Source organism: Schistocerca americana, chromosome 5 (genome assembly GCF_021461395.2).
Source record: "Schistocerca americana isolate TAMUIC-IGC-003095 chromosome 5, iqSchAmer2.1, whole genome shotgun sequence".
Classification (NCBI taxonomy): domain Eukaryota; kingdom Metazoa; phylum Arthropoda; class Insecta; order Orthoptera; family Acrididae; genus Schistocerca; species Schistocerca americana.
Window position 1 is genome coordinate 47245870 of NC_060123.1, and position 13099 is coordinate 47258968.

The 13099-nt window shown below is 41.6% G+C and overlaps 1 non-coding gene across 1 annotated transcript; it reads right to left on the bottom strand.

The window, feature by feature from the left end:
- Positions 1-294: 294 nt before the first annotated feature.
- Trnas-cga lies at positions 295-369 on the bottom strand. The gene has a single exon. It is a non-coding gene; the product is annotated as a tRNA-Ser (tRNA).
- Between the last annotated feature and the right edge of the window lie 12730 nt (positions 370-13099).

Here is a 13099-nt window from a genome sequence, read left to right on the forward strand (position 1 = left end):
CCGCTTTTCCTTTCAACGCATTAGATTTCTAATGTCATCTTATCGATGTGTAAAATTCACTATGCGCTTCGTGCGTACACACCACAATGTTTGTTTTTAGAGGACTTTCCCCACACAAGGGATGCCATATGTATTTAAACCATCCTACACGTTTCTTAGTTCAGCCACCGATCCGTAGAAAGTGGTAAAGATGACGTACAGTACACTGAGCAAACCTTTCTACTGAAGGAATGAGATTTTCACTCTGCAGCGGAGTGTTCTCTGATATGAAACTTCCTGGCAGATTAAAACTGTGTGCCCGACCGAGACTCGAACTCGGGACCTTTGCCTTTCGAGGGCAAGTGCTCTACCATCTGAGCTACCGAAGCACGACTCACGCCCGGTACTCACAGCTTTACTTCTGCCAGTACCTCGTCTCCTACCTTCCAAACTTTACGGAAGCTCTCCTGCGAACCTTGTAGAACTAGCACTCCTGAAAGAAAGGATATTGCGGGGACATGGCTTAGCCACAGCCTGGGGGATGTTTCCAGAATGAGATTTTCACTCTGCAGCGGAGTGTGCGCTAATATGAAACTTCCTGGCAGATTAAAACTGTGTGCCCGACCGAGACTCGAACTCGGGACCTTTGCCTTTCGCGGGCAAGTGCTCTACCATCTGAGCTACCGAAGCACGCCTCACGCCCGGTACTCACAGCTTTACTTCTGCCAGTACCTCGTCTCCAACCTTGCAAACTTTGCAGAAGCTCTCCTGCGAACCAGGAGAGCTTCTGTAAAGTTTGGAAGGTAGGAGAAGGGCCACATTTTTGGCGGTCTTTCTCACAATACCCGTACCGAACAAACCATCTGTCATCGGTAACTCACACATTACGTTATCTTCCCACTGCTTCATTCTCAACTGCTCTAAGAAGAGCATTTAGTAGCCAAATATGACGGCTGTAAATCCAGAAATATTACACAGTCTCTGAATACATTATACTGCAGACTCACATACTAATGTGGTCAGAGTACGTCCTATCGATGACTGGCCGGCTTGGCGTGCAACTGAAATCTCTCGCTGACATTGTAAGGCTTCGTAGCCCTTCACTAATCTTTGGTAAGTCGACAGTATTCATATGTTTATTGAATTTGTGGGTTTACCGCATAGCGTTATTATTGTACTGAAGCTCTGATGACCAGTAAACGCCTATTAGTAACAGTTATGCCAAAAGAAGGCTTAAATCATAAATATTTACTAAACTAAAATCGGTGCTTCGAGCCAGAACAGTAGAGCAGTAGTGCTCCCTCTAAACCTCAACTGTCGAGTAAGATCTGTTCACTAGGCTCGCGTTGCCCTCTCCACTCGTCTGCAGCTTGTGGTCTAGTGGCTAGCGTTGCTGCCTCTGGATCACGGGGCCCCTGGTTCGATTCCCGGCCTGACTGGGGATTTTCTCTTCCCGGGGACTGGATGTTACTGTTGTCCTCATCATTTCATCATCATCATCATCATCATTCGTGACAGTGACTAGATCGGACTATGTAACAACATTGGATTGTGTAAAAATTGGGACTTCGTACGGGCACTTATGACTGTGCAGTTGAGCACCCCACAAACCACACAACATACCTCTCCTCTCTTACAACTCACCATCGCACCATAGGCCCTCGTTCATACCTCTCTCTCCGTGGGAACCGTTTTACTGCTCACTGTCGGCTTATTCTGCAGCACTGCTTAACGTAGCCAATAGACATCGGGTATCTGCCGAGTTCCAGTTAACGTAAAATTTGGAGAAATAAATACCCCTGAAATAAAGGAACACCTCACACCTTGTAGCTTCAAACTGGCTTGACCTTATCGAGAGTGGCAGTAGAGGGATGGGCATTACTGTTCACAATGTCACCGTAGTCACGATGGTTGGTAAGTTAATAAATTCATCAAGAACGCTGGGAAAATATTTTTGCTAGAGAGGGCAAATAAGCAGTTGTTAGCATCCAGTTTAGACAGGGAAATGACATATTTAAGTCCCAAAAATTACGAACGGAAGGTTATGGGCATAGTTTAAACTGAATGTAGACCACGTTCTGGAGAACTATTTGCTGAATAAGTGGATTATAGACGGAAAAGACCCACCTTGCTTTAATGACAAAATTCGGAAAATTCTGAGGAAGTAGAGACTACACTCTCGATACAAAGAAAGAACGTTCGCGTGTGACGACAGACGAGAGTCTGTGGAAACTCGTGCGTCTGTGAAAAGATCAATACGCAGAGTATACTACAAATATCACGGTTATGCCTTAGCAAAAGGTCTTGTCGAGAACCTGACAAAATTATAAAGCACTCCGTCTCAGGCCACAATTGGCCCATCGGGACCATCCAACCGCCGTGTCATCCTCAGGTGAGGATGTGGATAGGAGGGGCGTGTGGTCAGCACACCGCTCTCCCGGTTGTTGTAATGGTTTTCTTTGACCGGAGCCGCTACTATTCGGTCGAGTAGCTCCTCAATTGGCATCACGAGGCTGAGTGCACCCCGAAAAATGGCAACAGCGCATGGCGGCTGGATGGTCACCTATCCAAGCGCCGGCCACGCCCGACAGTGCTTAACTTCGGTGATCTCACGGGAACCGGTGTATCCACTGCGGCAAGGCCGTTGCCCTGACAAAATTATTGCCCTACGTTAAATCGCTAAGCGGGTCTAAGACTTCTGTCTAGTCCCTCAATTACACATTCTATTAACCGGACAGCAAAAGGAAACCAGAGTTTTAAATATCTGGGTTAAGAAATCATAGACGCAGAGGGATCGTACAGACATAACGCTGGTTCGAGTGTCGCGTAGAGCACGTAGTAATGGACATTCCTCGTACAGAGGAGCAACTGAAAGTAGTGAAAACAAGTAAGTCGCCAGATCTAGATGGAGTCCTCGTTCGGATCTACAGACAGTTCTGTATGGTGTTGGCCTCCCACTTAGCTTGCAGTTATGGTGAATGTCTCGCCCAGCGTAAGGTCCCAAGTTACTACAACAAAGCATATTTGGCCCCTACAGATAAGACGGTAAAAGAATGGATCTGCAAAATTACAAGGAAATATTCGTAACATCGGTTTGCTGCAGAATTCTTCACCATATTCTCAGTATGAATATTATAACTTTCTCTGAAACGGGAAAGCTTCTGTAATCAAATCATCATGGATTTAGAAACCATCGCACTTGAGGAACTCAGATTGCCCCTTTCTCACGTGGACCACGGAGAAATGGCAACAACTTGTAACCTCCCCCCTCACTTATCTACCTTAATGACAGTGAAAAATTAAACCGCGTGTACCTAATGGAAATTTGGGAAAAGCAATCGTCACCGAAGTTAATCTATCGGTAAAGAGGGAGGAAAGGGTTACATCTGAATGAAAGGAAAAATGCAAATGAAACTGGTGGAAATTAATTTTGAAAAGGGGTAAAGATAATAAAGAAAGTAAATGTGCGGCCGTTACGTTAACAATTAACTAGCGGTAATTAGATATTTGAGATTTGGGGGAAATCACGGTCGCCAGTCCTAAGGACAATTACTATAGTAACTGAAAAAGAAAGGTTATTACACATATAATTAACACTAGAAGCGTGGCAACTGAAGATTGACACGTGTAGTGTGAAAACTGAAAGTTTGTCAGAAGTAATAAATTTCGCTACACTCTGACTTAATTTAGCAAAAGAATTAATAAAACCGGAAAATCGAAAGTTAATTTAGTGACTGAAGTTAATTGTGAGCTTTCTTTCTGAAGCACATCGAAATCCAGTAAAATACGGTTAGTCTTGGACTACCTCAACAATCATTTCAAAAGCAACTTGACTCTACGCAATTTAGAAACAAGAGATTTAACTTTGAACTTGAATTAAATGATTCTGAACTATTAACAATAGTAAAATTTAGTACGTACCAAGCTGAGCTGCAGTCACAGGTAAGCTAAAATATGCTAACAAAACTCGCACTCTAAATTTGTGCTCGTGTAACCTAAATATTGTAGCCAGCTACTGAACTTTGAAATTAAAGCAGTGAAATCTAATTATATTATTTTAATGCTGGCGTTTGAATATCAACGACACTCGGGTTCATTTCGGAAAAGGAAGGGACCCTGCTTGGCAATGCAATTGGGACAATGAGCAACAAAGGTTCATGCTAAGTTGCTGTAATTTTGGGAGACAAATGGAACAATTTGAAAAGCTGAGGTCTGCCATACAGTTCTGAAACTTTACGTGCTTTTAGTCTTCCTTGTTGGTTGATTGAAGGTTTGAAGCCGTCGATCCAGGAGGTGGCGACAGTCACTCATTGTCGGCCGTCGCTGTTGCAGAAGCTGGATGTTGGCGCGCCTTCTTCTCGACACGGTCACCAGGCGAAACGGGCTCTTGATGTGCGCCAGCTAATGCTTCCCGTCCGCGACACCATGTCAGAAACTATCACCGCGAGTCGAGCGCAATTACATGCTGCCAAACCCCGAAAGCGCGGCAACTCGCGGGAGCGTCACACAACACACCTGCTCCACTCGCTACTCCAGCCAGACTCTCACTGCCCTGCCCGCGCTCCACGCGGCAGAGTTAACACTACCAAAGATCCTACACACTTTGATTCTTCACACGACCTATCGATGTAATCGTTCGATAGCAGTTTTCCCTAGGCAAGACCCAGCGTAAAAATACAAATAATATTTACGAAACAAACCAATTATACATCGACATAAGTGCATAAATATATATATATCCAAACAGTAAAGCAATTACAATATATAAAGAGATAGAAATGTCATATCTTGAGGTAACAAAAAGAAGGAAAACAAATTATAGTACAATAGATGGAAATAGGAGGATATGCATTTCCGGCGTTACAAACTTCCATATTTCTACATTTCCGAAGAGCATTGGACACGGTGTCCTACTACATATTGTTAACAGACGTCCGAGCATAAGGAATTAGGTTCACAGGTGTGGGAGTGGCTTCAAGACTTCTACGTTGTTCTTGACAGTGAGTGTTCTTCAGAGACGGAAGTATTATTAGCTGTTCCCGAGGGAAGCATTCAAATAGTTCAAATGGCTCTGAGCATTATGAGACTTAACATATGAGGTCATCTGTATCGTAGAACTTAGAACTACTTAAACCTAACTAACCTAAGGACATCACACACATCCATAGCCGAGGCATGATTCGAACCTGCGACAGTAGCAGTCACGCGGTTCCGGACTGGAGCGCCTAGAACCGCTCCGCCACCGCTGCCGGCTCAGGGAAGAGTGAAACAACTCTTATTCTCTGTATACATAAATGGTCTAATGGACAGGGTCAGCTGTAATATGCAGCTATTTGCGAATGCTGGTGAGGTTACAGGAAGGCGTCGTTGTTGGGTGACTGTAGGAGAATACAAGACGATTACAGCAAATTTCAAGGTGATGTGATGAATGGCAAGTTGTTATAAATGTAGAATAATGAAAAGTACTGCAGATGAGTAGGAAAATAATCCCGTGATGTGCAAATATAGAATTCGTAATGTGCTACTTGGCACAGTCGTTTTGATTAAATATCCAGGCGTAAGTTGCAAAGCGAGTTGAAGTGGAGCGAACGCGTAAGGAAGATAGCAGGAAAGACGAATGGTCGACTTTGGTTGTTTGGGAGAATCTTATGAAATTGTAGCTCATCTATAAGAGATACAAGGAATAGAACATTACTACGACGCATTCTTGAGAAACGCTGCGTTGTTTTGCATTCCGACCAAGTAGGATTAAAGGAAGACATAGAAGCATTCAGAGGAGAGCCGTTAGATTTGTTACCGGTTGTTTCGATTAGCATGCAAGTCTTATGGAGATAAAGAGCAATTTCTGCTGACAAGATCGCGTGTTAAAATATTTTTATTTCCTCAGTGACCGGTTTAATTTGTCAAACCAAAGTGGCGCCTCTGTTTAATAAATGGAGTGTGGTAGCGTTATGGTTGTACGATGCAGATTTCCAGGGGATACGAAGAATATAGCTAGGCCCGTTGAAACCGGTCATTGAGGAAATAAAAATATTTCAACATGCGATCTTGCCTGCAAGTCCTCAACCAGCATCAAGTATAAATGATGTACTACGGAGATGCCTCATGAACTCAAACTGGAATCTGTGGCGGAAAGATGACGCTCTTTTCGCAAAACACTGTTCAGAACATTTAAAGAACTGGCATTTGAAGATGACTGCTGAATAATTTTACTGCAGTCAACTTATATTTTTCGTATGGTGTAACGCCGGCAACTTCTGCAACAGCGACGGCTGACAATAAGTGACTGTCGCCAACTCCTCGATCGACGACTTCAAACCTTCAATCAACCAACAAGGAAGACTGGAAGCACGTAAAGTTTTAGAACTGTATGGCAGACCTCAGCTTTTCAAACTGTTCCACTAAAATACAGCAACTTAGCATGAAGCTTTGTTGCTCATTGTTCCAATTGCATTACCAAGTAGGGTTCCTTCCTTTTCCGAAATGAACCCGACTGTCGTTGAAAATCAAACGCCGGTAGTAACGTAATAACTTTCCATTTCACTGCTTTAATTTCAAAGTTATGTTAAAGTATTCATATCTGGCTACAATAACCAAACAGAACTATATTTAGATTACACAAGCACAAATTAAGAGTGCGAGTTTTGTTACCATATTTTAGCTTGCCTGTGACTGCAACTCAGCTTGGTACGTACTAAATTTTGTTATTGTTCATAGTTCAAAATCATTTAATTCAAGTTCAAAGTTAAATCTCTTATTTCTAAATTGCCTAGATTCAAGTTGCTTTCGAGATGATTGTTGAGGTAGCCCAAGACTAATTTAGTTTTATTTCGTAGTGCTTCAGAAGAAAAGTGCACTATTAATTTCAGTCACTAAATTAACGTTCAATTTTCCGGTTTTATTAATTCTTTTGCTAAATTAAGTCAGAGTGTAGGGAAATTTATTACTTCTGTGAAAACATTCAGTTTTCACACAACACGTATCAATCTTCAGTTGCCTCGCTTTTAGTGCTAATTATATGTACATTAACCTTCCTTTTTCAGTAATTATAGTAGTTGTTTATAGAACTGGCGACCGTAGTTTTCCCAAAATCTCAAATATCTAAATAACGCCAGTTAATTGTTAACGTAACGACCTCAGATTTACTTTCTTTATTAACTTTACCCTTTTTCAAAATTAATTTCCACCAATTTCATTTGTATTTTTCCTTTCATTTAGATGTAACCCTTTCTCCCTCTTTATGGACAGATTAACTTCGGTGACGATTGCTTTTCCCAAATTTCCATTAGGTACACTCGGTTTAGTTTGTCACTGTCATTAAGGTCGTTAAGTGAGGGGGAGGTTACAAAGGGTGTCGACAGACGATTAAAGAAACCTGAGCTCGTCCGAAGGCGCATAGAAAGTCCTCTATCCTCCGCTCTACGTTGCTAGTGGGACAGGACCAGAAACGTCTAGTAATGGTACACGATATCCTCCGTCGTGCAGCATACGGTGGCTGTCAGAGTATTTTTGTAGAACTAGATGTCAACTTAGATATCGTACGTACGTTCACCACACTTCTAGGTCTCACCACCGCCACCGACACTGCTGAGCACTCCTGACATATGAGAAATACGAAACTATAATGTAGTAACGCCGAGTAGAGTTACCTCAAGGCCTAGCCGTTCATCTGATGCCTCCCTGTCCTGTGCAAGAAGGAGAGCTAGCCTTTAGAAACAATGATTTGTCAAACCACCATAAATATTGCTCATTTTAGCCAAACGGTGTTATTTATCATCTGCAACCAGCTAATACTAGTACTTGAAGCCATTTTCACTATTTTTCAAGTGTGACTGTCTCAAATATGTACCGCTACCAGTCACGAACTTTGTCAGCTGTTGCATTATCTATTTATTTAGCTACATGTTTCGAGGGAATACCTCATCTTCAGGCTAAATGGCGTTACAAAAACCAGTTTACAATACGGTCATACTGATGTTACGTAGTCTTTTCGTAAATGGTGTGGCCATTCTGTGGAAGAAGAGAAAACTTAGTAAGAGGCGATATCACTTTAGAAGCTGGACTACTGTTTAAACGAAAATGTTTTGTAACGGTCACTCGCTTCATTCTTGTACGTGGCAGTCTTGTTGTGATGCGCTGAGGTGTTTCAATTTCCGTTGCTCTCTTGGCTTTCTTGGTCACTGTTCACAAATTGTCACTAAAGCAATAGTATCTTGTAAACACGATCACTAACAATTCAGTAGTGCAGTGGGCAAGTACTGTACGCCTGTTGTCACCCTGAAATGGGTTCTGTACCTGTCAATTCTAGGTACTGTCTTCACTAAGGTAAGGGATTGCCTGCTGCTCCTGAGTCCAGAGGCCACTGAGAGTGGTGTCTTCCATCTGGCAGGCCACGTGCCGACCGACTTTCTTCCATTGTGGGTCGCCAGCTTGCGTGTCTTCGGTCGACGCGTGAATCTGACTTCCTGCCTCTGCGAAGACACTTCATCATTTTCTGTTTCCCTAGTGCGAGCGTATGCTACTGACGCAGGTTTCCCTTGCCGGGCACCGATGCCAGCGACTGCTGCTACTATCTGCGCTGGGGTCTGCAGTTCAGCTCTGAACAGTCTAGTGAACCAGCGCCCACTAGCTTGGTTGAAACTTCCCCCGCGAATGTAAAGAATGGCAGTGCTGGAAAAATTCTTACGTTATTTGATTTTCAAACAGCTGAGCAAACCTGAACGTACTCAGACAGTTCTCTCTTTCCTTATTCTGATCACCACTAAACTGACAATTATTTCTAGCGCAACGCAATCTGACTGTTAATAATCCCTACAAAATAATGGCACAGACTAACAATAACCTATACCTTTCATGAATCACTTACCTCACAAAAATCTTCGTAACTCGAAGTGCTGCAATACAGCGACCGCCAAACTGCCAGCTAAATATAAGATTCTAACTTCTGCAGGCACTAAAACTGATAAGCGACGTTAGCAAGTGAAAGATTTTGATAGAGAACAAACAATGTATTTACCTTAATAGTGTTCAAAAGTCATAATATACTGGGTGATCAAAAGGTCAGTATAAATTTGAAAAATGAATAAATCACGGAATAATGTAGATAGAGAGGTACAAATTGACACACATGCTTGGAATGACGTGATGTTTTATTAGAAACAAAAAAAAATACAAAACTTCAAAACATTTCCGAGAGATGGCGCTTCATCTGATCAGAATAGCAATAATTAACATAGCAAAGTAAGACAAAGCAAAGACGATGTTCTTTACAGGCATTGATCAATAAGTACAACGTTATTCCTCCTCAACATTAGCTGTAGTCGAAGAATAATGTTGTCAATAGCACTGTGAAGCATGTCCGGAGTTATGGTGAGGCATTGCCGTCGCATGTTCTCTTTCAGCATCCCTAGAGATGTCGGTCGATCACGATACACTTGCGACTTCAGGTAACCCCAAAGCCAATAATCGCACGGACTGAGGTCTGGGGACCTGAGAGGGCAAGCATGACGAAAGTGGCGGCTGAGCACACGATCACCACCAAACGACGCGTGCAAGACATCTTTCACGCGTCTAGCAATATGGGGTGGTTCTAATAAAACTCCATGTCATTCCAAGCACGTGTGTCAATTTTTATCTCTCTATCTACGTTATTTCGTGGTTTATTAAGTTTTCAAATTAGTACTTACTTCTTGACCACCCGGTATATATATATATATATATATATATATATATATATATATATATATATATCAGTTCATGACATCCAGTCTTACAAATTTCCTTTGTCTGAAGGACACACGTCCAAATCGTCCGCTCTCAAAACTCTGTTATCTCTCTCCCCACATCCACCACTGCTGGCGGCTCACCTCCAACTGCCCAACGCTACGCGCTGTTCACGACCAACTGCTCAACACTGCGCAAGCGAATATTCCGACAACGAGCCCAACCAGCTACAGACCGCACACAGAGCAGTCAGCGATTTTCATACGGAGCACTACGTGGCGTTACTAACATAAAAACCTAAACGCCCTATTTGCATGGTCGCCTCCCCTGTAGGCGATCACTGCAGCGGTCTGCCTAGTCCAGAGCGATAAATCTTATTTCCTCATGACTGTGGAACTGTTGGTAGGAGGCAGACCGTATGGTCTGCATACGCTATGAGGTGACCGATCCACCGAAGACTGTGATGAGTTCAGGGTCTCCACACTCCAGATCCGACGTCCAAACCTGGCCACTAGCTAGACAACATAACCACTGGATTTGATGGAATAAATGTTCTCGTATTAGCTATCTAGGTTTGTCAGCGACTTTCGACCCAGAACGTACCTTACAGTGAAATCAAAGAGTATGGGTAATTGAACAACATCCATACACTTTGATTATAATATCATCATGACTCAAGGACGTATGTCTACCGTTTATATACAAAAGCAAACCTGGTTTTATTAAATATGACGTGCTCCTGCAATTATTTACTGATCTTTTTACAAGGTGGTTATTTAACATTTGGCATTTAGTGGGGAGCGTATATTGTTTTTAATTCATGGCCTATTTTGAGGTTGATGACCTGCAATATGTGTTAATGACACAAACTCAACAACCTGAAAATGGCATAAAAGGCCGAAAGCGGGATCGCAATGAAATAATGGTGAAAGCAGTCATATAGCGGAGTGTTTATGTAAAATTATTGTATGACTTTTGCTCAGCAACATCATAAACTGTTTGATGGCTCTCAATTATATCAGAGTTTTTGTCCGTGGAGTTCAAATTCACCATGTATGCACCTCACATATGTCGGGTAATGTCGAAAGTTCCCTCACGATGAATTTACCGAACGGTCGAAGTAGCTACGTTAGCACAGTAAAACAACATTTAATGATGATATTAATGGGTTGAGATTATGAATGTTGTTTAATGAAGCTATTTCAAAGATGAGTGATTCCAGTATATTATGTCGCGATGTGGACGGAATGCCGCAATGCAGAGGAATTTAAAGGCACAGTGATCTACTTACTTTCTTCAGAGGCACCTGCGTGAATCTCGAATTACGTCATCGTTTCAGCAGGCTCCCATACCACACGTCGATGCAGCAATGTGTCAGTAGGCTATTAGCGCCACCCCGTCCGATTCTGAAACATTCGGTGCAGCGATTCTGTAAATACTGATTCTCTACGGTCTCTCACTTTCAACAATCTTCTTTCTTCCTCCCCTACTGCTCGGTCTTAACAACGTCCAGGTTCAGAGTGACATGCCGTGTGAGGGGTCCACTTGTACGTGGAGCCAGATTTTGTAATATAATTCATGAAGAATGACCTGAAACGATTGGCGTGCGTGGAACAGATCGTACATTTGACACACTGAACCAAACATGTGCCTGAGTGGCAGAACTGATTGTAAGTACGGGCGCAGTAGCAGTTGCCTCTGTTTAAGGTAGGCTCTAAGACGAACAGCTAGTGGCTAGCAGTGAGAATTTAGTTGTTGGTCTATGGACGCAGCATAATACAGTTTTTGGGTCTAGTGAAGGATAGGATACAACCCGTCGACTTTGCCCAATGACATCAAATTTTGCCAGAGATCATTTATTACGGAGATGTAACAGCTGACAAGAGTATTCAGACACAGAGGAATACGAGAGACAAAATAATATGGTTGACATATATCAAGGCAAGTAGTATTTTCACTTTAAGAATATCGCGTGTCTGTATCGTATTATTTCTGTGTAAAATAAGTCGTATTTATTTCTATAAAGTATCATTAATTTCTGAGGCTGTAATATTATCAACAATTGACGTCATACTGGTCGTTAACAGTATTGACCATTATCCATGGAAATTACCGAAGAGCAATGAATTGATACTGTAAGTCAAAGGTAAAGCAACTGGAACAAATTCCTGAGGTTATGAAATTTTGTATATTTAGTATATATGAAATCCCTTTCGCTAACTTTTTACAATGGTGACCCTTGAATGTAGGAACCAATTGTTTTCCATCAGATTTATTGTATAGGTTGATTAGGTATACACGATTTGTAAGATTTTGGGTGTTTTGTATTCCTGATACAGAGAAGTTAAATTTTGGAATCTATTTAGTCAAACGATGTCTGACTTTTTGTTATGTAGCAGTGAAAGTGTTTTTAATTACGACAGTAAGTTAGAATTGTAGAACAGTTGAGAAATTGACTGAATTTGGAGTTAATGTAAAATGTTTCATATCAGATTTTGTGAAGGAGAAGCTTTATTTTGAATACAGTTTTCAAACTGAAGCATTTGGTCTTAGGATATCCCCTTATCAGTACCTCATCCTCTTCCATGTCATGTTTATTTGAACCAAATGAATATTTTTTTTAAAAGAAACCATTTTTCAATCAGTGTCAGAAAAATATTAATTTGACAGAATCAGAAAATTGTTAATGTTTGTAACAGTTTTAATGTGGGCAGCATTACACAGCGCTGAGACAATGCCCCATATTTCCACTGAACTGTTGCAGGGTTATTAATTTATCAACCAATCTACTGATATCATTTGGATGAAGCTATTTTACGGCCGCCAATGCACTTCGCAGTGCCAAAATTGAACATTTTCTATGCCTACTGTGGAGAAAACAGATACCAAGATTACATCCGTTGCGACTCTATAGTTAAGGAAAAGTTAACTCATTGTTTATTTCCATATGGAATTATATCAGTTTATTGCACAGAGCCATAGAACTCGGTGCTCAAGAGACTGAGTAAATTTCAGAGGAATTGATTTCATTATGAAAGCTGCTTTTTGGTTTTGCAGATTAAGTCATTTGCGCAATAACATGGCACGGAGGAAATTTGCATAAGACAAACATTACGCATGGCATGTTCATTGGCAAACAAAAACAAAACACTTCTATAAAGAACGTTACAACTGATTAAATGCTCTTCTATCTCTCAATGACAGACCGTTGAACCACGGTCCAGTAGATTCAGTATGCCTTCTGTCCTTTTCGTGAAACTGGCTACGCTGAAGAGCTTCTTTTTATTTTTTTGTAGAATAACTTTTTGATGCCTGTACTGAAACTATTCTTTTTTCATCTGTCAATGAAACGAGTCGCACTGCAGTTTCCTCATGGTTTAGTGTAGATCGTTAATCA